General features: G+C 33.7%; 1 pseudogene; it reads left to right on the top strand.

The window, feature by feature from the left end:
• The first annotated feature begins 4,410 nt into the window (after positions 1–4,410).
• Positions 4,411–5,917, top strand: LOC110634591 (berberine bridge enzyme-like 21; annotated as a pseudogene).
• The last annotated feature ends 21,712 nt before the right edge of the window (positions 5,918–27,629 follow it).

The following is a 27,629-nucleotide window of genomic DNA, read 5'->3' as shown; positions in this document are numbered from 1 at the left end:
TTTTGAGATTAAAAAATTAGTTTTCTAAATATAAGTTTACTGTCTAACATATCAAAGGAGACCTCAACTTGATTCTTAATCTCCTTACTAGACCATACAATTTAATATATATCGATTAACTATTTTAATTAAATTAAAAAAATTCTCAATATATTTATGTTCTTTATAATAACATATAATATTTTTATTAATATTTAAATATTTTCTTAATATATCTATTAAATAAAGTCTCAAAAATGTTAAAAATATATATTTATATTCTTTATAATAAAATATAATAGTTCTGTTAATATTTAAATATTTTCCTACTTTGTTTAAAAGCCGTTAATATTATATCTATTAAATAAATTCTAAAAAATCATAAAACTATTTTTCCTATCTTGGATTCTTTAAAATTGAATTTGATATCCAATTTCTCAAGTCATACAGTTAAGTGTCATGCCATGTTTTATAACTATGATTTTCTTTTTTTTTAGAATTAGGATTATTTAAGTTGAGAATAAAATTTATAATGGATTAAAATTTTAATTTGTATTATTGATATTAACTAAAATTTATTAAAATATATTAATCAATTTAATTTTTATTAATCCTTTAAAATATTTTATTGTCATATCAAAAAAAAAAAAATTTGTATCTTTGATAGCATAACATGCAATTTTGTAATATCAATGTGGGATGTAAGAAAGTTGCACAAGGATCTAACAATATATCCAAATGAACTCTACTCAATTGAACCTTTTGTTTAGCCTAGCATAGTCCTAGTCACTTGTCCCTTTGCCATCTCTCTCTGTTTGCTTTGATGCGTTTTAGGAATCCCCATATGAAGGGCAAAACATGTAACTGGGGACAATTTAATTGAGTGTGAAATGCAATTTCAAGGTTAATGCTCATATTTTCACAATTGTATATTAAAAGTCTCTAGAAATTGGTTAAGATAATACAATGGTGTTATGAAATATGAAATTGACTCAAAACAGTATGATTAAAGTTGGCCACTTGCAAAACATGAAAATTCCAACACATGGGATCTTTTAGCCAGTTTTGGCCAGCCTTTCCAAACCTTGTAAAATTTATTCACAATCATTAGATATTTTTCATTTACTTATATACTTAAGCAAGAATAGATTAGCAGTTTGTGAGAATATGTAAATGTATAAAAGCATAAATACAAAGAAAGCAAAACCTTAATCCTCCAGTTCTACGTTTTTTTAAAATTTTATATTTAGAATTTTAGTAGTAATAGAATAATTTTTATCTGTAAAACACATAAGCTAAATTAAAGTAAAATTATAGGGATTTTAAATTTGTGTAAACTATGGAATTAATTTAAATAATAAAAATCATTTAAATTTGGGCAATGCCATGTCCTCCCTATATATACATATATCACTTATTAATTTCTTATAGTTAATTACTTCTTATAAAATTTTATATTTAATTAAAGTTAAATATAAGTAGGATCAAGAATTTTAAATTTATATAAACATTAAAATGAATTTAAATAATAAAAATATAATTACAATTAATTTAAAGCATGAAGGTCATTTTTGATAAAATTAATGTTCTCCCCTTTCTATAGTTATATATAATATAGATTATTATAAATATATTATAAATTAATTGTATTTTTTTATTTTTTCACTTATTAATTTCTTATTTTAGTTAATTAATTCTCATAAAATTTTTTATTTAATTGAAGTTTTAGCATAAGTAGGAATAAAAATTTTAAATTTATACGAATTCTTAAAATAAGAATTTTAAATTTTTTTAAATATTAAAATTAATTTAAATAATAAAAATATAATTGTAATTAATACCGATGGCATTTTTGATAAAGCTTTCCCCATTCCCACATTTATATAGTATCTAAATAGATAATAAATTATTCGACAAAACACCCCAAATGTATTGAAATCCTTTTTTAGATTGATAATTTGAGTTTGGTTAAATTTCACTTATTATTTTTTGAATTTAAGGTGTTATAAAAATGCTATTTTTGAAATTTTATTTATAATATAAAATTTCTTTAACATTAATTTGTTGCATATTAAAATTCGTCATACATTTAATAGCCAATTTACGAGTTACTCATTGACATGGCGTGTTGCATGACAAGTAACACTATCTCTTCTCTTTTGTCTATGTTTATTATTCTTCTCTCTCCTCCATGCATAGGGTACCAGTTTTCTCTGTCTATTCTTCCTCTTTCTCTTCCAACTCTTTTCATTTTAAGCAGGGTCTTTATGAACTAGGGTGTGCAATCGTCGAATCAAATTGAACTAAGTGTTGATAAATGAATTCATTACAGTCATAAATATAAATTGTCATAAATATAAATTAGGTATAAATATGGAGAGCATCTCATTTAAGTATGAATTTGAAATAATTTATAAAATGATATTATTTCAATCTTACTTTAAAAAGTTCTTGATAAGTAAAATGATATAATTTGAAATCCATAATTTTTCAATAATTTATACTGACAGCTTTTTTTAAAAGGTGCAATATTGTGCTTATTAAGATTCATCAACTATGTTTATTTATTATTAAGTTTACATAGTTGACCTTAAAATATAATGTAATAATACTTTTATGAAAGAAATTACATAGTTTACAAAGAAATTATCTAATGTAATATACTTTTATAATTAAGAATTATTGGTGATTATATGTATAAATGACTTTTTGATTCAATTATGATTTGATGATTATCATATGGTTTTCATTCGATTATAAATGAAGAATCAAATCAAATGCAAAATAGTAAAATAAGTTAGATTCAGATCGAAACTTTAAAAATGATGCACATCTCGAATGAGCCTCCATATTGAAATCAAATTACTTCACTAATTTATATTTCATTTTTCTCTGCTATATTAGACGTAAATTTTATAATAAAATCTAAAACATGTGTTTCTTATATGAAAATAACTTTTTTTTTTAAAAGAAGACCCTTAAAGCTTTTTATGAATGCAAAAAATGTTTACATTTAATTCAACAATTCACATATAATATTTAAATCATAATAATTTATTTAATTGAACCAAATTAAAAATTCAATTCGGTTTATTAGATAATAAGATTCGGTTCAGTTTTAATTTTGAAAAAAACAATTTAATTAATTTGATACGATTCAATTTTAAGTAAAAAGGAAAAAAATTCAGTTAGACCTAAACCCAATTGAGATAAATAAAATGTGAAAAGGTGTTGTATAACTACGTCAATCAAATTTTAGCCGTTCATTTTAGTTCAAATCATCTGAGCCATTCAAATAAATACTATGTATATTTATAACTTCAACCCTTCACAAACTTTTCCTCTCTATTCTAAACCAACTACTGCCTGCCGTCGATCCCTCTCCTTTTCCCTCTATTTTAAACTAACTATCGCTTGGCATTGATCTTTTTCCTCTCTAAAATAGCTACTGTCGATCCCTCTCCTCTTTAAACTAGCTACCATCGATCACTTTCCTCTCTAAACGTGTTGCCGTCGATTTCTTCCCTCTGTAAACCTGCTGCCGTTGGTCTTTTTCTCTCTAAACCTGCTGCCATATTTCTCTTCTTCATCAATCTTCACCGAAAGCTGCAATGCCACAAAGCATGACCTCCATTTCGCCTCCTTTCTATGCCAAATTCACCTACACTTTGTGCATTCCTTCTTTCTTGCTATTTCCATGTCAAGCAATTGCAATTGTATAGCTTAAAATGTGGTGGATCATCTAGCCACGGCCGAAGATTTTAACCTGTATAGTTGTGCTTAAAATCTGGAAACAATGAAATTATTATTTATTTTTCCTTTTATCCCACCATTCATTTGGCTTGTAGAAGAACAATTGCCACAAGTACAGATGGCGCATTTGTAATTACATTTATTTGTATTTTTTTAATTGATGTAATTAGTTGAAGATTATTGTGTATGTGTAATTGATTTCCCTTTTGTTGAAGATTATTATATCTTCATTTTGTTGCTTTTTCTGAAAATTTTGTAAATATGCTATGAAGTTTTGCTTTGTGATGAATTTTTATCAATGACTCTGTATGAATTTGCGATGAATTTTTTGCTTCTGTTGTAGTCTGTACTGCTTTTCAATTTTAACTTGAAATGAATTTTTTACTTCTATTCTAAATTTTTATTTATTGAGTTATGGAATCGAATTGGATACTTTTTTTTAGTAATTTAGTTCTGCATGCAAATTATCAGGTATCAATATATTTTTTATTTATTTGTAACTTCGATTTATATTTATATTTAAAATTTTAAATTATAACTTTTGATATTATATAATTAATTTATTATATTTTATTTAATAATCACCATAAATTTTCACTATAAATTCAATAATTATATATATATATATATATATATATATATTCCCGATAAAAAAAAATAATCACTATAAATCTTCAAGCCTATATTCAAAATGCTCGCTTGAATACCTCCACAACCCCTAAACCAGTAATCATTCTAACCCCAAAACAGATTTCCCACGTCCAGGCTGCTGTTATCTGCACCAAGAAGGTTGGTTACCAACTCAAAATCCGCAGCGGCGGCCATGACTATGAAGGGATTTCTTACATCTCTGACGTTCCCTCTTTCGTTCTTGATATGTTCCATCTTCGATCTATTGACTTAGATGTTAAAAATGAGTCCGCTTAGGTTCAGAGTGGTGCTACAATTGGTGAAGTTTATTACAGAATCTGGGAGAAAAGCAAAGCTCATGGATTCCCTGCTGGGATTTGTCCTACCATTGGTGTTGGCGGGCATTTTAGGGGGGGTGGTTATGGGAACATGTTGAGGAAGTGTGGTTGGGCAGTAGATAACGTGCTTGATGCTCAAATAGTTGATGCTAGTGGCAAGCTTTTGGATAGAAAAGCAATGGGTAAGGATCTTTTTTGGGGTATTCGAGGACGGGGAGGTGGAAGTTTTGGTGTTATGATCTCTTACAAGATCAAGCTTGTTCCTGTTCCTGAGACTGTTACTGTCTTCAGAGTTGAAAGAACTCTTGATGAGAATGCCACAGATATTGTTTTTAAGTGGTAATTTTTTGCTTCTAAAACAGATAATTAATGATCTCTTCATGAGAAAGCTATTGCAGCCTGTAACATCCAAGAAAAACAAAACTGAGAAGACCATTAGAGCATCGATTGTGGCTTTATATTTAGGAAAAGCTGATACCCTTGTGTCTTTATTGGGCAAGGAATTCCGTGAATTGGGATTGAAGAAGGAGAATTGCAACGAGACGAGTTGGATTTGGTCTGTTAAATGGAACAGCCCCTGAAGTTCTGCTTGATAAAGATCTTCACAATGCCAATTTCCTGAAGAGAAAATCAGATTGTGTGAAGACTCCAATATCTAAAGACAATCTGAATTGGATTTGGCAGAGGATGATTGAATTGGGGAAAACTGGATTGGTTTTCAATCCTTACGGTGGAAGAATGAGCGAAATTCCAGCGACAGATGCTCCCTTTCCACATAGGGCTGGGAACTTGTTCAAAATCCAATATTCAGTGAATTGGGAGGATGCAGGAAGCACAGCAGAGATCGAGTACTTGACACAGGCAAGGAAGCTCTACAGCTATATGACCCCTTTTGTATCCAAGAATCCAAGAAGCGAATTTTTGAACTACAGGGATCTTGATATTGGTGTGATGGAAGCTGGTAAAAATAGCTATGAAGATGGCAGCGTTTATGGGTACAAGTACTTTAATGAAAAATCTGATAGATTGGTGAAGGTGAAGACTGCAGTTGATCCGGGGAATTTCTTCAGGAATGAGCAGAGTATCCCTACTCTTCCAACCCAGGCATAGGAGATTTTAGTGGTGATTTAAGCACAAAGGAATACTAGATTATGATTATAATTGTGATTACTTCTACAAATAAATAAATTAGTGTGATAAAGATCTGTCAATAAAGCAGATTCAACTTGATTCGTGTTTTTTTTTTTAATATATATTATTTGCGCTTAGCCGGTCCCAAGCCCGGATAAAGGAGGAGGGTTGTGGTAGGTGACAACCAGTATAAAAATTTCGTCACATCTTATGATATAGATTCAAATGATATAAACGTTGAGGCGTCCTCTACTTACAACGCGCTACATCGGAGCCCGGGTGTAGTGAAAAATATGCAAGGGTGTAAGGCATTTACCGAAAGCGATGCGCCATGCCGGCGCACAAGTGTGATGTTAAATGAGCAAGAGTTCCCACATCATGGACGGGTGTGGATAAAGAAGTTAGTCCATAGGACAGATAGTAGAATAGATAGTGGAATAGAACATCAGATAGGCATAGAGAACAATAGAATATATCATAGAAGGAGATCAATTAGGAAGGAACATGATAGGAGGAGAATCAGGGTTGGTGCTTGGAATATTGGATCACTTACAGGAAAATTAATGGAGCTTGTAGATACCTTGAAAAGGAGAAGGGTGAATATTGCTTGCATTCAGGAGACTAAATTGGTAGGAGAGAAAAGTAAGAAAGTGGGTAATTCAGAGTACAAACTGTGGTTTACCGGAAAGGAGAGAAATAAGAACGGTGTGGGTATAATCATAAACATGACATTGAAAGATGTTGCGATAGCTATAAAAAGAGTAGGAGATAGAATTATACTAGTAAAGCTAGTACTAGAAGGAGAAACAATAAATGTAGTTAGTGCTTATGCCCCAAAAATATGACTGAATAGTGAGAGTAAACAAAGTTTTTAGAAAGATATGGATGATCTAATGCAAAGTATACCGAATGAAGAGAATGTTTTCATCGGTGGAGATTTAAATAGACATGTAGAAAGTGATAGGCAAGGCTATGAGAATGTTCATGGAGGTTTTGGATTTGGCAATCGAAATGAGGAAGGAAAAAGCATTCTGAATTTTGCAATGGCATATGACCTAATACTAGCAAATACCTACTTTATAAAAAGAGAGTCACATTTAGTGACTTTCAAAAGTGGACAACATAGAAGCCAAATTAACTTCCTCTTAAGCAGGAAGACAAATAGAGCTCTATGCAAGGATTGTAAGGTCATTCCGGGAGAGGCTTTAACAAGTCAACATCAGTTAGTGGTCTTGAATGTCAAGTTTAGGAACAATTCAAGTAAAGTTAGAAGAAATAGTGTAGCTCGAACAAGTGGTGGGAGTTTAAAAGAGTAAAGCAAGTGAAGTTCAAAAATGACCTTCTCGAGTCTGAAGCATGAAAGCTGGATATGGAGGCCAATGGCATGTAGATACAAATGGCATCAAAGATTAGAGAAGTAGCTAGAAAAGTACTTTGAGAGTCTAGAGGACATGGACCACCCTCAAAAGAGAGATGATGGTGGAATGAGAAAGTACAAAAGTTAGTAAAGAGAAAGAGAGAATGGTATAAAAAATTACCTAAGTATGATAATAATGAGGTATATGAACAATATAAGATAGCAAAGAAAGAAGCAAAAAAGGCAGTTAGTCAAGTAATAGCGCAGGCCTTTGAAAAGTTATATGAGAAACTTGAAACTAAATAAGGGGAGAAAGATATTTATAGATTAGCAAAGAGGAGAGAAAAGAAATGTCAAGATCTCAATCAAGTTAGGTGCATTAAGGATAAAGAAGAAAAAATATTAGTGAAAGATGAGGACATTAAAGAAAGATGGAGAAATTATTTTGATGATCTCTTTAATAATAGTCAAAATGGTAATAGAGTGAATATAGACTACAGAGCAATAGAAAAGAATGTGAATTATACTAGAAGGATTAGATCTTTAGAAGTAAAGGAAGTACTTAAGAGAATGAAAGTGGGTAAAGCCTATGGACCCGATGGAATACCAATTGAAGTGTGAAAGTGTTTGGGAGATATGGGAGTAGCATGGTTAACTAAATTATTTAATAAGATTCTAAATTCAAAGAAAATGTCTGATGAATGGAGAAGGAGTATTTTAGTACCTATTTTTAAAAATAAGGGAGACATACAGAGTTACTCAAACTATAGGGGAATTAAACTCATGAGCCATATTATGAAGTTGTGGGAGAGAGTTGTGGAACATCGACTACGTCATGATACTTCTATCTCTCCCAATCAATTTGGCTTCATTCCTGGTCGTTCAACTATGGAAGCTATCTTTCTCATTAGAAGCTTGATGGAGAAATATAGAGATGTGAAGAAATATTAACACATGGTTTTTATTGATTTGGAGAAGGCTTATGATAGTATTCCAAGAGATGTCTTATGGAGAGTGTTAGAATAAAATGGGATATCAATTAGGTATATACAAGTGTTGAAAGACATGTATGGAGTAGTAACTACTATTGTGCGCACAGTGGGAGGGGACACCATAGATTTTCCTATCTCAGTTGGATTATGCCAAGGTTCAGCTGTAAACCCTTACATTTTTACATTAGTTTTAGATGAATTAATAAAACATATATAAGAGAGTATCCCTTGGTACATGATGTTTGTGGATGATATAGTTCTGATAGATGAGACGCAAGAAGGAGTGATGGGTGTCGAATCCACCAGAAATTAAATTAACTGAAATTATCAATTATGAAATACTACTACAGTAAGTAGTAAATTCAAGTCGAACCCTAGAGACTGAATTATTAAATTTCGTGCACTTGTGTAATGAAAAAAGAAACAAAGGTTTGGGGGGGGTTTAATTCACAATCCAAAGAAGAAATCAAAAATCCAAAATTAAGATCTAAAATTAAATAAGAAACTCTCAAATTAAATAAACTTTAGTCCAAGTTAATTTGCATTCCAATGCATTGATTTGATCATAGAAAAAAGAAATATGATTATCTCTTATTGAATACTTAACGTAGATTTACCAAATAGCAAGGTAAACCCCTGACTTCCCTATACTTATTAATTCGAGCCCAGCACTCTTGTTGACTCTAATTATTAACTGAATTGATATTAAGCAATCCTCATCAAATTAATAACTGCTTTACGAATAGGAAGTAGTTAAGCTGAATAACAATTTATGAAGCATAAATCATTTAATTCACCCTATTGTTCCCTTAGGTTATTATCGAAAACTGAGATCATAATTAATAAAACCTAATTGCTACTCATGTTCAATTTTACACAACAATTACGGATTATGAAGATGAACTAGCAATTGATCACATTAAATAATTAACTAATAGGTCTTTTTAGCAAATCATTCAATAGATCAAAGACAATGAAATCAGAAAACAATAGATATTCAAAAAGACATAAATTAAATTAAGAACCTGGTCTCACAAATCAAGCAAAAGAACTTGAATCCCTTGAACTGAATTAAAAACTTAGTCACTCATGTTCATGGCTTACAGAAAATTGCAGAAGAAATCGAAAAAAAAGAATGGAGAATGAAGCTGTTTTTGAGATCGAGAAGCTACTGAATTGTCATCTTTAGCTGCTGCCCAAAGACGCATTTATAATAAAAAACCTAATTCCAAAGATAGGAACCAAACTAGGAAAAGTTTTGAAATTCAAAAGATAGATTTTCAGCCTGCATTCACGTCTTTGAAATTAAGTCTAATTTTTAGCAATTTCCTTTCTGAATCTGTCTTTGCCTTCTTCAAGAAAGTTGTAGCCCTATTTCTTAGCTTTCCAACGGGTACTCATTCGCCCAAATCCAAGGTCTACAGCCAAAGTTATGGCCCAAAAACTGGGACTAGTTCAGACAGACAGTCCAGCCCATTGTAACGACTTCATTGCCATTTTTCACAATTAAAATGGCCTTATCTCGCATCCAGACCTTCATAGAAGTTGTAGAGGTAGCTCTTAAGGTTCAATTGGGCTTGGGCTTGCTTCATTTGGACGTCTGGAACTCCATATACAAAATAAATACTGAAACTGGTCGTGACATATCAAGTCTGAACTTTTGTAATAGATCCATAGCTCATTTTGTCAACATTGGTGACTGATTTGAATTTTGGTCCCTCTTTATCATTTATAGTGCTTTATCTTAGCTTTTCAATGGATTAAACAGCACTCAATTTGGAGACCTACAACTTTAGAAACACCTAAAAAATACAGCAAAGGTCAAATACTGAAAATTTCTCCATTTAACACAATTATTCAAACAACTATTTAAAAATATGCCTAAATGATAAATATATTTTAATCAACTGAATTATGCATAAAAACACACTAGAAACACTAAATGTGATGGGAGTGAAATTAATAAATTATGCACTTATCAAAGAGTCAATAGAAAGCTAGAGCTTTGGAGAAGTACTCTAGAGTCAATGGGCTTTAAGTTAAGTAAAGCGAAGACAATACATGCATTGCAAGTTCAGTGAAGGCCAAACTGGTGATAGGGAAGGAGTTAGTTTGGATGGAGTGATACTGTCTCAAAGTAATTACTTTAAATATCTCAGCTCAGTCCTTTAAGTAGATGGGGGATGTGAGGAGGATGTTAGTCATAGGATTAAAGCCGAATGGTTGAAGTGGAGACGTGCCACGGGAGTTTTATGTGATCGCAAGATTCTCAATAAGTTGAAAGGAAAATTTTACCGTACAACCATACAACCAGTCATGTTATATGGTAGTGAGTGTTAGGCACTGAAGGAGTCGTATGTGTCTAAGATGAGAGTTGCGGAGATGAGAATGTTAAGGTGGATGAGTGGCCATACTAGACTAGATAAACTCCGTAATAAGAGTATTAGAAAAAAGGTAGGAGTGGTACCAATTGAGGATAAGTTGAGAGAATGGAGATTGAGGTGGTTTGGTCATGTGAAGCATAGATATACAGAGACTCCAGTTAGACAAGTAGAGCACATTAGGATAGAGGATAGAAAGAAAAGAAGGAATAGACCTAAACTGACTTGAAGGAGAGCATTACAACATGACTTAAAAGCATTACACATTTCCGAGGATTTAACCCAAAATCGTTTAGAGTGGAGAAAGAAAATTCATATGACCAACCCCAAATTTTTAGTATAAAAATTTAATTGAGTTAAGTTGAGTTGTATTGTTTATGAATCATAATATTAAGATTTTTTAATATATATTTTTTTAATATAATTGTCAATAAAGCATAATATTAAGATTTCGTTTGTGTTATTAATTTTTAAATTTCGATGAATATATTTAGTAAAATACATTTAAATAAAAAATTACATTTTTATTTTTAAAAAAAGCATAATGTTAATGCTATGCATGAGTAATTTATAAATTTTATTTTTTAATTTAATTTTTAATTATATTTTAAATAAGATAAATTATTATTATTAAATTAATTTTAAATTAAAATTTTTATTTTATTTAATTTAATTTAAATAATTTTTATTTGTTATAATAATAAATTTATATATATATATATATATATATATATATATATATATATATATATATATATATTAGTTTCCATGATTATTTCGTTTAAAATGTAATAAAAATACTTTATTCAAAAAATAATTTAAATTTTATGAAATTTTATATTTTATCTCATAATTTATGTAAATTAATATTTATTTTTTATAAATTACGAAAAATATATTAAATTAATGAAATAATAAAATTATTTTAAAAATATATAAATATAATAGTTTTTGTTATTAATATAGTATAAAAATTAAATTACTGATAATAAATTGAGTTATTTAATTTTAATAATAATGAAAATATATAATATTATTATTAATTAAAAATAACATTCTATTACATTATTTTTTAAAAATACTATATCTAAGTGTAAATTTTTTTTTTATTAATCTGAAATATTTTTTATAAAATAATTATTTGATAAAAATGTTATACATTTCATCAAAACTAAAATTTTAATATATCGTCATTTTTTATTAATATAATAAATATTAAAAATACATATTATTTTTTAAAAAATAAATTTCATGATTTTAATAATATAATTTTAATAATTTTTAATTATCTTTATTTATAATTAAATTTTTAATGCAATCATATTTATAATTTATCTTTAAAATTCTGTTTTTATATAAAAATATAGTTAAGAGATAATTTATCCATAAAAATATAAAAATATAGATATTTAATTAAAATTTAAAAATAATTCTATTAAAAATTAATTATAATAAAATATAGATAACCAAAATACTAATTATCATTGCATTTAATATATAATTATAATGAAATAAAACATTCAAAAATTTAAGAAATATTAAATAAGAAATTTATAAAAAATTAATAATTAAATAAATATTAATTAAATATATTTAAATAAAAAAATTTTGAGAATGATAATTAACTTTTGAAAGAAATAATAAAAAAATAGTGCATGTAACACCCCAAAATTTTTAATTTTATGAGCATTTTTAGTATTTTAATTTTATTAAATTTTTGGAATTTTTTTTGAGATTTTTCGGATTTTAAAAATCGGGTTCGATTTTCCGAAAAATATAAACTTTGATGATTTTTAAAAATTAATTTAAAAACCACGTGGCAAAACTAAAAATATATTTGGAGTCTACGTATTTTTCTGAGTTTTCTGGAATTTTTTTGGAATTTTTGGACATCGTTTTCGGTCCCGAGGCAGAGTAAAAATTCAAAATTTTGTATTCTGAATCGAACCGGCCGAATCGAACTGGACCGGATCGGACCGGTCGAATCGGACCGGCCTTTTTCCTTCTTCCCTTTTTCTTCCCCGCGCGCGTCGTCCCTCTCCCTTTTCTCTCTCTTTTCTCTCTCCTCCCCACCACGGCCGGCCACCGCCACTTGACCCCGTAGGCGGCGCGCCCAGCCCTCCCAAATGGCCGCCCAAACGGCCGAAAACGCGCTACAACGCCCCAGGCGCTGCGCGCGCCGACTTCCCCGGCCAAATCCGGCCGATCCGGCCACCAATTGGACCGGGTCTTGTGTCCAAAATCATCTACTCGACGAGAGCTTTCCATAGACACCAAGAACGCCGAAATCCATCGAGCGGATTGTCCGATTTTTGCTCGGGAAGATTTTAGCCCATTTCGACTTTTGGGCTAGATTTCTCGAAAACCGTGAATCCCACGAGAAAACCGAGGCCACCAGCACGCTCCATTCGTCGAGAGCTTCGCAACGACATAAATTTCGAATTTTTCCGACATCGTTTTTCGGTGGGTCCCACGGAACTTCGCAGTGTTTTTTCGAGCATTTAATGAGCTTAGAAAATTCTGAAAAATTTATGTACTAACCCCCGTGTTATGGGCTTCGTGTAGGTATCCTCGATTCGCGGAAATTCGGCGATTGGCCAAGTTCGCAAATTTCGCCGCATGCACTGCACTGGAAAAGTCCCCGGATTGGATCGAGGTTTTGGCTAGCCCCCCATTGTCAGACGCCCCGAGCGCGTTCCCGAAGTCGGAATCGGCAAAGGTAAACCCGAACCTTGTTTTTACGTAATTTTCTAGTGCTTAAATAGGATTAAAAATCCGTAAGATATTCGTGGTAGCTTAGAAAATTACGATTCTTTTTGCAATAGCTTAGTAATATTGCTAAGGACCGCGGGGCAAAGTTCTAGAATTTTTAGAGCTGATTTGGGCAGTTTTTGCAAAAATGGTCAATTATAGGGACTAAATTGAAATTTTATATATTGTGATGGATGATTGATTTGATGGGCCCAGGAAGGGCTGTGTGATGTGATTGAGTTGTGGATATATGGATTGTGAGTATAGAAGTGTATTTTGAGCCCTTTTGCAGGTTGGGTAGGTCCTAGGTATAGGGGAGACTCTGCCGGATTTTCGGCACGACTTAGGACGTATTTGGTCTTTTTCTTTATTTGTATTGAGTCAAGTTTATTAAATGATTGTAATAAAATTGTCAGGTGAGCCGGGACAGCCTTCTTCCTCCGCCCAGCCGCCACAGTGATTGTCGTCAAGTCTGTGAGTAAAATATTAATTTTAATTGTAATTTCGATATTATTATATGTTCAGCATGCCCATGCATCACTTATATGCATATATTTATGTAGTTAAACTCTAGGCACTATTTATGATGCATTGATAACTGTTAAAGTGCTATGATGTTGTTGTGGTAATTTGGAGCAGTGTGCGTGCGTTGGCGTGCGTGTGATGTGGTGTGGACTATGGATAGGACGGGTAGTCACGGCTTGAGTTCTTCACTGGGAACCCGATCCTTCGAGGGGTAGTCACGGCTTGAGTTCTTTGCTGGGACCCTCGATTTGGTTTATTAAGCGAAAGTCCGGCTTGAGTTCTTCGCTGGCACCAGGTTGGATTTAAGAGAGCTGTATAGGGGATCAGCTCCCATATGTTATGATTGATGCTACAGGGTGCGTGAGTGCTCCAAATTACCTTTTTGATGCTATGATGTGAATTTATTGCTGATGTTGCATTTCATTCCACAGGTTGCATGAGTTTTAGATAGTTATAGAGATTATGGTTAAAATTGATATTTTACTCTCTGAGTCGAACACTCACTCCTGTTCAAAAAATTTTACAGGCCACAGGAGGATATTTTTTGAGGTTAACCTGCTTTCTCCCTCGCAGGTCAATTATTACTGTTTGTATAAACTTGTTAAATCTTAGAATTTCCGCATGTGTTAGAAATGTTTATTTGATTTGGGTCTGTAAACTAAATTATTATTTTGGACCTGTAAACTTAATATTCTATGCATGTTTGATGGATTGGATGAGGGAGCTGAGCTCCCATTTATTTTTATGCTGATGAGTATGTGGAGGGTGAGCTGAGCTCCCCAATGGATTGTTTATTGTGTTTACAGGTCGGGTGAGTCGAAAACTCCCCGTTGGAAAGTCCATTTTATGGCCGGACTCTGTCCATTTGTTTTCTTGAAATTGGGCCCAAATGGGCCTTAGAATTAGGTAAATGAACAGTTAGGCTTACTACGGGCCTCGGGGGCTTTAAGCTGGCCCAGGTCCTAGTGCTGGTCCGGCCCATAGGTTGGGTCGTGACAAATGTGGTATCAGAGCTTAGGCTCCAGATTCTTAGGGAATGTTGTCTAAAGTGTTGGGAAGAGTCTACTAGGAGTCACATGCGGAAATATAGGGTCCACATTCGTCTTGCATTGTCATCTTTGCTTCTAGTTTCTGCTCCATATGTTATGTGTAAATATGAGTCTATAGAGCTGTGTAATGAGCAGTTTTGAATTTTTGTGGGCTAGTGCTGCTGAATTTCAAGAAAATGCGTAGAAGCAGGAGAGCCGCCATCGCACTGAGCAGATGTGCCCGACGAGGTGTCGGCACAGATGAGGCGCCGCCAGGAGGCGGGGTAGGAGGCCTAGAGTCGCTCAAGTAGAAGAGCACCACCCGATCTGAGATCGATCCTTTATGGCACAGGTCCCATGGACCCCATGGCGCCTACTCTAGCCGGTCTGCAGAGAACCATCGACATGATGGCGCGATATGGTCCACCCTCCACAGCGGCAGATCCACCGCACCAAGAGAGGAATCTTACAAACAGATCATAAATTTCAAGAAGTTGGTGCCTGGTACCTATGATGTGTCAGACGATGCATATCGGTTTTTGGATTCCTGCAGACAGGCAGGAACAGAATTACAGTTGACTGATAGAAGATTGATAGAGTGTATGCAGCATGTCATGGGGCCTATGCCTAGACAATGGATGAATGACTACGTGTTACCCAAGATGGAGGGTTTGACATGGGCTCAGTTTGTGGAACTTTTTATCAATCGGTTTGTGCCAGAAAGCTTCAGAGATCAGAAGCAGTGGGCCTTTGAGACCTTAAGACAGAATGGCAGGTCTGTAGACGAATATGCTCTGCACTTACGGAATTGAGCAGATATGCCCCTGCAGCAGTAGCTACAGAAACTATGAAGGTGAATAGATTCCTAAGGGGGCTTGACAGGAGGTATGCAAACCTAGCCATGATGTCTGATCAGTCTTTTGACGTGGTAGTTGATCGACCTAGACAGATAGAGATCAGCTATGCTGCGGATGACAGCGGGAGAGCCAAGAAAAACAGAGCAGAGGGTTCCTCAGGTGTCCCTTCCATGGGTACTCCAGACAGTGGTGGCCAGAATAATTACAGAGGAAGAAGTAGGAACAAGAAGAGTGGTTTTAGACACAAACCTCGAGGATTCGCACTGGTACGGATCCAAAGCGGTGGTCACGATTCAGATACTGGCGATTGGTGCAGTTCAGATCCTCCTTGGCACCTTGTGCACAGTGTGGAAGAGGACATTCAGACCTTGTTTGATGGGATCGAGTATGCTTGTGTGTGGCCAACCCGGTCACTTTGCTAGAGAATGCCCGTTTTGATGAGCCATAGATGGGGTCACGAGGTTCATTGCAAATGTTCCTCGCCATTGTATCCGGTACTTCCAACATGGCAGTGATCGATTCGATGTATGCCGAGGACAAGGGGGACGTGGATTTGGAGGCAGATCAGGAGGTAGAAGTCAGTATCACGGTTCTGTCACTCAGGGTAGGGGTCAAGCTCGTGTTTTCACCCTGACCCACCAGGATGCTCAGGCTTCCAATGCAGTTGTGGCGGTATTCTTCAGTCCATTCTTATGAGGCTCGTGTTTTGATAGATCCGGTGCTACGCACTCATTTGTCTCCCGTGTTTGCCATGAGGTTGGGTAGAAACCCTACAACTTTAGAGTGCCCTTTGTCAAGATGCTACCCCACTTAGTGACAACATAAATGTAGATATGGTTTTTCCGGTAGCCGGTGGTAGTGGATGGAAAGATCCTCCCGTGAGACTTGGTTCCTTTACGTAATGGATTTTGATGTAATCCTGGGATGGATTGTCACAACTCACTATGCCACTTTAGACCGCAGAACAAAAGGTTTATTTCCACATACCTGGTGTGGAAGAGTTTAGCTTTGATGGTGACAGGAGCGTGGCTCCATATAATTTGGTGTCAGCAACTATTGCTCGAAAAATGTTGAGGCGTGGATGCCAAGGGTATTTGGCATTGGTGAGAGATACATCTGTAGAAGGTGTCGGCATGGAAAATGTTCTGTTGTCGAGAATTCATGGATGTCTTCACGAGGAGCTTCGGGGTTGCCACCGGGAAGGGAAATAGAGTTTTGCATTGATATTGTGCCGTACAAACCCCATATCGATGCCACCTTACGAGATGGCACCAGTGATTGAAAGAGAAAGGAGCAACTACAGGAGCTTTTGGACATGGGTTTTATACGTCTGAGCACTTAACCTTGGGGCGCTACTGTTATATTTGTTAGAAAGAAGGATGGGTCATTGAGGTTGTGTATCGACTACGCATAAATGAACAAGGTCACCGTGAAGAACAAGTATCCACTTCCTCGGATCGAAGATTTGTTTGATCAGCTCCAAGGAGCTAGATTCTTTTTCAAGATAGACCTGCGATCAGGCTACCATCAGTTGAGAATCAGGAATGAGGACGTGTCCAAAACGGCATTCAGAACAAGATATGGTCATTATGAGTTCTTGGTGATGTCTTTTGGACTCACTAATGCACCAGCAGCCTTCATGGACTTGATGAACAGGGTGTTCAAGCCATTTTTGAACCGTTTTGTCATCGTATTCATAGATGACATTCTGGTATACTCTCGGACCGAGGAAGAACACGTGTGGCACTTGAGGATGGTATTGCAGACTTTGAGGGAGCACCAGCTATATGCCAAATTTTCAAAATGTGAATTTTGGCTAGAAAGCATCTCATTCTTGGGACACGTGGTTTCTAGTGACGGCATTCAAGTGGATCCCAAGAAAATTGAAGCTGTAACTGATTGGCTTAGGCCTACAACAGTCACTGAGGTGCGAAGTTTTCTGGGTTTAGCTGGCTACTACAAGCGTTTTGTACAAGATTTCTCCAGGATAGCGGCTCCCCTAACTAAGTTGACCAGGAAGAATGTTCCATTCATTTGGACAGATGACTGTGAGGTGAGTTTTCAGAAGCTTAAGGAGTGTCTAACCACCGCCTGTGTTGACACTACCGTGAGTGGTGAAGGATACACCGTGTATTGTGACGCCTCCAGAGTTGGCCTAGGGTGTGTCTTGATGCAGAATGGAAAGGTAGTGGCTTATGCTTCAAGGCAGCTGAAGAGGCATGAGCAGAACTACCCCACCCATGATTTGGAAATGGCGGCTGTAGTCTTTGCACTAAAATTCTGGAGACACTACCTGTATGGTGAAGTGTGCGAGATATACACCGACCATAAGAGTTTGAAGTACATCTTCCAACAGAGGGATTTAAACTTGAGACAGAGGAGATGGATGGAGCTTCTGAAAGACTATGATTGCACCATCCAGTACCACCCTGGAAAGGCCAATGTTGTGGCAGATGCCTTGAGCAGAAAATCTTCTGGCAGTTTGGCGCACATTTCAGTAGAGAAGAGACCATTGATTCAAGAGGTACATGAGTTGATGGATCAAGGTTTAATCCTAGATCTATCAGGAGAGGGGGTATTGTTGGCTCATTTTTCAATGAGGCCAGACTTGAGGGACAGAGTTAGAGTTTCCCAACACAGAGACCAACAATTGATGAAGATCATAGAAAGAGTACAGCAAGGTGAAGGTGGTGAGTTTGGATTTGCCAATGATGGCGCCCTAGTGCAAGGTTCTAGGATATGTGTGCCCGATGTGGACAACCTCAGGAATGAAATCATGCGAGAGGCACACTACACAGCATGCAGATGTCCACCTGTGTTCCACCAAGATGTACCATGATGTGAAAGATAGCTACTGGTGGAATGGTATGAAGAGAGACATAGCAGACTTTGTGTCCAAGTGCTTGACTTGTCAGAAGGTGAAGTTTGAACACCAGAGACCGTCAGGGAAGCTGCAAGAGCTCCCTATCCCAGAATGGAAGTGGGAAATGATCACTATGGATTTTGTGGATCGGTTGCCTCGCATCACGCGAGGATATGATTCGATATGGGTAATTGTAGACCGCTTGACCAAATCAGCTCACTTCTTGCTCAGAAGACTACATACTGTGCACAAGGTATGCTCGGCTCTACATTCGAGAAATAGTCAGATTGCATAGAGTTCCGGCTTCCATAATATCTGACAGAGGGCCCCAGTTCACTTCTCGATTTTGGAGAAAGTTGCAGGAGGCACTTGGCACACAGTTGAACTTCAGTACGACTTTCCACCCTCGCATGCATCAAATTGAAAGGACAATCCAAACATCGAAGACATGCTTCGCATGAGTGTCTTGGATTTTGGAGGTCAATGGGATGAGCGGCTAGCTTTGGTGGAGTTTGCCTACAACAAGCATTACCACTCCAAAGATAGGATGGCACCCTATGAGGCATTATATGGAAGAAAGTGTAGGTCTCCTCTGTGTTGGACAGAAATGGGGAAGCGAAGGTGCATGATGTAGACCTAGTGCAAGACACTTGAGGTAGTTCCTTTAATCGAGGAACGATCGAGGACACTTTTCAAGAGATGTAAGAGTTATGCGGACCCGGATGGAGGGATGTGGAGTTTGCGATGGGCGACTATGTATTCCTGAAGGTTTCTCCAATGAAGGGAGTCATGAGATTTGGAAAGAAGGGCAAGTTGGCACCTCGGTATATTGGACCTTTTGAGGTTACGGATAGAGTTGGAGCAGTTGCCTACCGGTTGGAGCTACCACCCAACCTTTCTCACGTTCATCCCGTGTTTCACATCTCCATGCTCAGGAAATACATTCCCGATCCTTCTCATGTACTGCAGCCGGATGTGATAGAGCTAAAAGAGAACTTGACATTTGAGGAGCAACCTGTAGCCATAGTGGACTACCAAGTGAGACAGCTAAGATCCAAACAGATCCCTATGGTTAAGGTTTTGTGGAGGAGTCAGTCGGTGGAAGAGTGCACCTGAGAGTCAGAACGGGACATGCGTAGCAAGTACCCTTATTTGTTCAATGTATAATCATGTGCTTTATTCTGCCTTGTGTAAAATTCGAGGCCGAATTTTCTGTAAGGGGGAAGAATGTAACACCCCAAAATTTTTAATTTTATGAGCATTTTTAATATTTTAATTTTATTAAATTTTTGGAAGTTTTTTTGAGATTTTTCGGATTTTAAAAATCGGGTTCGATTTTCCGAAAATATAAACTTTGATGATTTTTAAAAATTAATTTAAAAACCACGTGGCAAAACTAAAAATATATTTGGAGTCTACGTATTTTTCTGAGTTTTCTGAAATTTTTTTGGAATTTTTGGACCTCGTTTTCGGTCCCGAGGCAGAGTAAAAATTCAAAATTTTGTATTCTGAATCGAACCGGCCTAATCGAACCGGACCGGATCGGACCGGTCGAATCGGACCGGCCTTTTTCCTTCTTCCCTTTTTCTTCCCCGCGCGCGTCGTCCCTCTCCCTTCTCTCTCTCTTTTCTCTCTCCTCCCCACCCCGGCCCGACCGACCACCGCCTGCTGCGCGCCCTTGACCCTCCCGGTAGTGCCGGCCGCCTAAATCGAAAAAGCAGCGCGAACGCCCCTGCGCGGCTTCGACTTCCGGCCAAATCCGATCCGCCACCAATTGGACCGGGTCTTGTGTCTAAAATCATCTACTCGGCGAGAGCTTTCCATAGACACCAAGAACGCCGAAATCCATCGAGCGGATTGTCCGATTTTTGCTCGGGAAGATTTTAGCCCATTTTGACTTTTGGGCTAGGTTTCTCGAAAACCGTGAATCCCACGAGAAAACCGAGGCCACCAGCACGCTCCATTCGTCGAGAGCTTCGCAATGACATAAATTTCGAATTTTTCCGACATCGTTTTTCGGTGGGTCCCACGGAACTTCGCAGTGTTTTTTCGAGCATTTAATGAGCTTAGAAAATTCTGAAAAATTTATGTACTAACCCCCGTGTTATGGGCTTCGTGTAGGTATCCTCGATTCGCGGAAATTCGACAGTTGACCGGGTTTACAAATTTGGGCGAACGGACACATTCTGGAAAAGTCTCGAATTGGACCGAGGTTTTGGCTAGCCCCCATTGTCGACGCGTCGGCGCGTTCCCGAAGTCGGAATCGGCAAAGGTAAACCCGAACCTTGTTTTTACGTAATTTTCTAGTGCTTAAATAGGATTAAAAATCCGTAAGATATTCGTGGTAGCTTAGAAAATTACGATTCTTTTTGCAATAGCTTAGTAATATTGCTAAGGACCACGGGGCAAAGTTCTAGAATTTTTAGAGCTGATTTGGGCAGTTTTTGCAAAAATGGTCAATTATAGGGACTAAATTGAAATTTTACATATTGTGATGGATGATTGATTTGATGGGCCCAGGAAGGGCTGTGTGATGTGATTGAGTTGTAGATATATGGATTGTGAGTATAGAAGTGTATTTTGAGCCCTTTTGCAAGTTGGGTAGGTCCTAGGTATAGGGGAGACTCTGCCGGATTTTCGGCACGACTTAGGACGTATTTGGTCTTTTTCTTTGTTTGTATTGAGTCAAGTTTATTAAATGATTGTAATAAAATTGTCAGGTGAGCCGGGACAGCCTTCTTCCTCCGCCCAGCCGCCACAGTGATTGTCGTCAAGTCTGTGAGTAAAATATTAATTTTAATTGTAATTTCGATATTATTATATGTTCAGCATGCCCATGCATCACTTATATGCATATATTTATGTAGTTAAACTCTAGGCACGATTTATGATGCATTGATAACTGTTAAAGTGCTATGATGTTGTTGTGGTAATTTGGAGCAGTGTGCGTGCGTTGGCGTGCGTGTGATGTGGTGTGGACTATGGATAGGACGGGTAGTCACGGCTTGAGTTCTTCGCTGGGAACCCGATCCTTCGAGGGGTAGTCACGGCTTGAGTTCTTCGCTGGGACCCTCGATTTGGTTTATTAAGCGAAAGTCCGGCTTGAGTTCTTCACGGCACCAAAGTTGGATTTAAGAGAGTCGTATAGGGATCAGCTCCCATATGTTATGATTGATGCTACAGGGTGCGTGAGTGCTCCAAATTACCTTTTTGATGCTATGATGTGAATTTATTGCTGATGTTGCATTTCATTCCACAGGTTGCATGAGTTTTAGATAGTTATAGAGATTATGGTTAAAATTGATATTTTACTCTCTGAGTCGAACGCTCACTCCTGTTCAAACAGGAGGATATTTTTTGAGGTTAACCTGCTTTCTCCCTCGCAGGTCAATTATTACTGTTTGTATAAACTTGTTAAATCTTAGAATTTCCGCATGTGTTAGAAATGTTTATTTGATTTGGGTCTGTAAACTAAATTATTATTTTGGACCTGTAAACTTAATATTCTATGCATGTTTGATGGATTGGATGAGGGAGCTGAGCTCCTATTTATTTTTATACTGATGAGTATGTGGAGGGTGAGCTGAGCTCCCCAATGGATTGTTTATTGTGTTTACAGGTCGGGTGAGTCGAAAACTCCCCGTTGGAAAGTCCATTTTATGGCCGGACTCTGTCCGTTTGTTTTCTTGAAATTGGGCCCAAATGGGCCTTAGAATTGGGTAAATGAGTGCCGGTCCGGCCTATAGGTTGGGTCGTGACAGTGCAAATCAAAAAAATATTTAAGAACATTTAGGTGAAATGAAAATACTTGATGATAAAAAAGTGTTTAATTTGTATTAAATGTCTCATACGACATACTATATATATACAAACAAATGAAAATTATATAAATAAAAATTAATTTATAATTAAATATTATTTAATTGAAAAAAGATAACAAACATTCAAATTCAATTTTTATAACAGTAAAATATTTTCTATTTACTTAGCTGTTTCAATTAAATCTTCATAAATTGACCATAATGATAATAATAATAATAATAATAATAATAATAATAATAATAATAAGTATTAACTAATATTAGGAAAGTGAAATAAAAAGAATATTAAATTATTAATATAAAAAATAATACACATTAATTATAAATAAGTCAAATCTCTATATTTTATTTTTATAACTTTTTATATAAATTACACTTTTTGTCTCTCAAATTTTTTAATAAAAATTTCATAATAAAAAATATAACAATACAATAAAAATATTTATTAAAGATATGAAATAATTTAAGGTTGATTAAATTATATGATAGTTGATTAAAATATAACAAATTAATGATCAATTTTCTTTAAACTAATAGTCATCAATGATATTTTATTATTATTATTATTATTATTATTATTATTATTATTATTATTATTATTATTATTATGGAGGGTAACATGTGGCAAATAATATTTTTGTATAAATAAATTTATAAAAAAATAATATAAATAATTTTTAAATATTACATTTAATTATAAAATGTCTTAATTTTTTAAAAATTAAATTTAAAAAAAATAATAATTTAAATCATAAATATTAAAGTAGTATTATAAATAATAATAATAATTAAAAGAGAAATAAAAAATTTAAATAATAATTAGTATTTATAAAATAATATAAGTAATTTTTAAATATTATATTTAATTACAAAATGTCTTAATTTTTTTAAAATTAAATTTAAAAAAAATAATTTAAATAATAAATATTAAGATAATACTATAAATAATAATGATGATCAAAAAAGAAATAAAAAATTAAATATAATTAATATTTATAAAATAATATAAATAATTTTTAAATAGTACATTTAATTATAAAATATTTTAATTTTTAAAAATTAAATTTTAAAAAACATAATAATTTAAATAATAAATATTAAGATAGTATTATAAATAATAATAATAATAATTAAAAGATAAAATAAAAAAAATAAATAATAATTAATAAAAAAAATATTTATAAAATATCATACGTAATAAATTTTTTTAAAAAAATATGACATGTTTTTTTTTTAAATATTTCCAATGATCTGACAAGAATAACAATAATGCAAACGAAAAAACACTTGGTGATGTAATAAATCTACTATGGTATAATCGATCTCATATCAGCAAGTTTTGATATACTATTAATCAAGCACTCACAAGTTTCGAACTTGAAAAAAATAAAAAAAGACAAAACTTGCAGACATACCTGCAATTGCTTGCGTTTCTTGAGCATGGAACTGCCATGGGAAAGAGATGAGAGAAATGATGAAGAGCATTCATTGTTTCAAATTTCTTCTATCCGCCAAAGGGGATATGGTTTTAATTATTGGACATAAAATAATAATAATAATAATAATAATAAAAGAAAAAGAATATTAAAAAAGGACATAAATGTTGCACAATTTTCAACGTAGTTGACACGCAAACTTTAAATTTCCACATGGGCCGCAGACGCTAGTCAGTCACCTAATTTATTATTTTAATTTTATTTTAATCATTTTTATCGTTTATTTTGTTTGCAAATTAGAAAAATAAATAAATAAATATTATTTAAAAATCCTTCAAATTTTTGAATTTTTTTTTAATACAGTAGAAGTTTTAAAAAAGTAGAAGAACTCATGGAATTTAATAAATAAACAACTTTTTATCAAATAATTTTCAGATGAACTTGTGGTAAAATTCTCAACATTAATCAATGGACCGCTCTCGATCAATATTGACAATAGAAGTAGGTTGAATGTTCAAAAGGACCGCTCGAGATTTTAGACTGAATTGACTTTAAATTAAACAGGAACTAAATCGAAATTTATTAAAATGTATTGACAAAAGTTAGCTTTGATTTGGCTTAGTTAGATTTCGAGTTAAAATTAATTTAAAAAAAATGAAAGAAAAATTTAATCATTGAGTTTGATCAAAATTAAAATTAAACTGAAACTAGAGGAATTCTATAGATCATTATCTTGTGGGCATGCAATTTTGATTTGAAGTCTGACTAAAATTAAAATTAAATCGAAATTTTATATGATTTTTATTTGATTTTTTAATATTTTAATTATTATTTGATTCTCAGTACCTTAGTTTCAATTTAATTCAATACAGTTATAGTTTAAGTTTGATTCTTGAAAACCATTTTATGTAGTTATTTTCATTAAAAATCATAATTAACTATCATTTAAGTTTTTAACTATTTATTAATTATTTAATATTTAATTATAAGGTATTGCAAAAAAGAATTATAATATATATATATATATATATATAATTAATGATTAAATATGTTATATAATATAATAATGTGATTTAATATATTTATAATTAAAATTATTAAAAAAAGTAAAAGAATAAAAGATAATATTATATATAATTTTAACTATATAAATATATAATTATATTAAAAATATAAATATATTTTTAAAATATTAAAAATATATATATAATTAATTTTTAATTCGATTTTAATTTCAATTTGATGTAATATGATATGATTTGGATTTAAGTTTTAATAAAAAATAAGAATAAAATTAAAATATTAAAATAAATTTAATTTAATATAATTTTAATCAAACCAATATAATTTTAATCAAATCAATATAATTTTTAAATTTAATTTAGAATTAAAAAATCCTGCCAAGTCTTTTGTCATTGAGAATCAACACAATCTAATAATTTAGATTTTATTTGCTGAAACTGAATACATAAAATGATTTTATTATAATTATTAATTATAGTGAACTCATGCAGAATTTAGTATAATGAATAATTATAATGAAATCGTTATATATATATATATATATATATAAGATGTACCATAATTAACTACTTACAATAATATATAAAATTTTTCTAACAATGATTCTCTCTAATTTCTGAAATTTAAAACAATCAAAATTAGTGATTAACCAATTTCTTTGGTTTTCTCCCTTTCTCTCTGAGACACTGGACTCTTCCTTTGCTAGATACGCGATCATCCCCTGCACTTACCGAGCGGGGGATGGCTTTTCCTTCCTCTCGCCTGAATGTGGGTCTCTCCCTCACCACATTTGGATGGGGTTGTATATAAGCTCTGGTTTAACTTTTGTTTCGCACATCTTGAGGATTAACTGAGAGGATTTGCTTTTGATATTATGGGTGTGGTTTCATCTTTTGTATGTACTGATCTTCTCTACAGAGGATGGGTTATCTCGAGGACTGTAACATCCCGAATTTTTTTAATAATTATTTTATGTGTAAATTTTGATATTTTAATGTATTAAATATTATAGTATTTAATTTGAATTTTCTGAGTTTTTAAAATTAGATTTTTATTTTTTAAAATAATTAATTTTAATAATTTTTAAAAATTAATTTAAAGACTACGTGATAAGTTGAAAATATTTTTGAACTCTATAAATTTTTCTGAGTTTTGTATAATTTTTTTCAGAATTTTTTGGCCTCATTTTGGGTTTCAGAGCAGAATAAAAATTGAATTTCGAGTGTTCTGAATCGAACTAGCCAAATCAAATTAGACCAAATTAGACCAATCGAATCAGACCAGCTCTTTTCTTTTTTTTTTTCCTTCTCCTACGCGACTGGCCTCCTCCCCTTCTCTCTTCTTTTTCTCACTCCTCCCCCTTTCCCACAGCTGGCTACCACCTCCCCCACCTTCTCCCATTACCGGTGCATCACTAGCGCCCATCCCTCGCCATTGTTGACCCTTTTTCCAGCCAGAATCATGGCCTAAAACCTCCCTCTCTTCACGCGCGACCTTTCACTCTCCTTCACCGTTTCCGATGATTCCGGCCACCAATCAGACCTGGTCTTGTCCCTATTTTGTTCTACATCTCGAGAGCTTTTCACAGACACTAATTTTACAAATTTTCATTGAGCAGTTTGTGCGAATCGAGCTCAAGAAATTTTAGCCATTTTCTTCTTCTGGGCTAGATTTCCCTCAAACCGTGAACCCCACCAAAATTTCGAGACCACCAACGTATCCTACTCGTTGTGAGCTTTACAATGACACCAATTTAGAATTTTTCTGACATAGAAAATTTAATGGGTCCCATGAATTTATCAATGATTTTTTGGGTTTTTAATAAGTCTTTTTAATTAAATAAAAATTATATTCTAACTCCCGGTATTGTAGACTTTGAGTAGGTGTTTTCGTTTCGAAGAAATTTTATCAGCAACCGGGACTACAATTTCAGAGCAGATATGCGGGCTGTCGGACCCACTTTAGAAATGGGTCAATATTGCAATGTTTCCCATCATTTTCAAATGCCCCAGAAGCGTTTCAGTTGTCAAAATTAGTGCAGGTAAACCCGAACTCTAAATGTCCCTTTTTAAGTAATGTTGAGTTTAAAATAAAAATCTATAAAATATTCATGGGTAGTCAAAAAATTATAATTTCTATTGCAATAGTAAAATAGCATTGTTAAGGACTGCAGGACATAATTAAAGAATTTTTAGGGTTAATTTGGATAGTTTTTGTAAAATGCTAGTTTTAAACTTAATAGCTAAATTGTGTAAATATATAAGGTTTGGCTATTTTAACAGGCCCAGGAGGGGTATTATGTTATTATTGTATTGTGAGCCTGAGGCCTTTGGATTATAAAGTATTATTTGAGTTGTTTTATAGATTAGGTAGGTCCTACATACAGAAAAAACTTTTCTGAGTTTCTGGCAAAAAATTTAGGGTGTCTTTAATTCTTTAGTTTTTTGTTTGTTTCATTATTGATAAATTCATGAATATGATTGTTTAGGTGATCCGAGTCAATATTCTTCCTCTTCTCAGCTGCGCCCTAGTGACTTTTGAAAAATCAGTGAGTTGATATTGATTTTATTTGTAATTTTAATATTATTAATTTATAGGCAAGGCATACTTATGCATTCGCTTATAAATATGTATATAAATAGTTAAATGCTAGGCACGTTCATATGTTGCATATGTTAATGAACTTGATTGTGGATGTCGCCTTAAGGTAATTTGGAGCTCTGTGTGTGTGTGTGTTAGTGTGGGTATGGTATAGATGTGGATA

The sequence above is a fragment of the Hevea brasiliensis genome, chromosome 17 (genome assembly GCF_030052815.1).
Source record: "Hevea brasiliensis isolate MT/VB/25A 57/8 chromosome 17, ASM3005281v1, whole genome shotgun sequence".
In the NCBI taxonomy this organism is placed as follows: Eukaryota; Viridiplantae; Streptophyta; class Magnoliopsida; order Malpighiales; family Euphorbiaceae; genus Hevea; species Hevea brasiliensis.
Note: the sequence above shows the minus strand (reverse complement) of the source record. Positions and strands in the feature narration are given on the sequence as shown.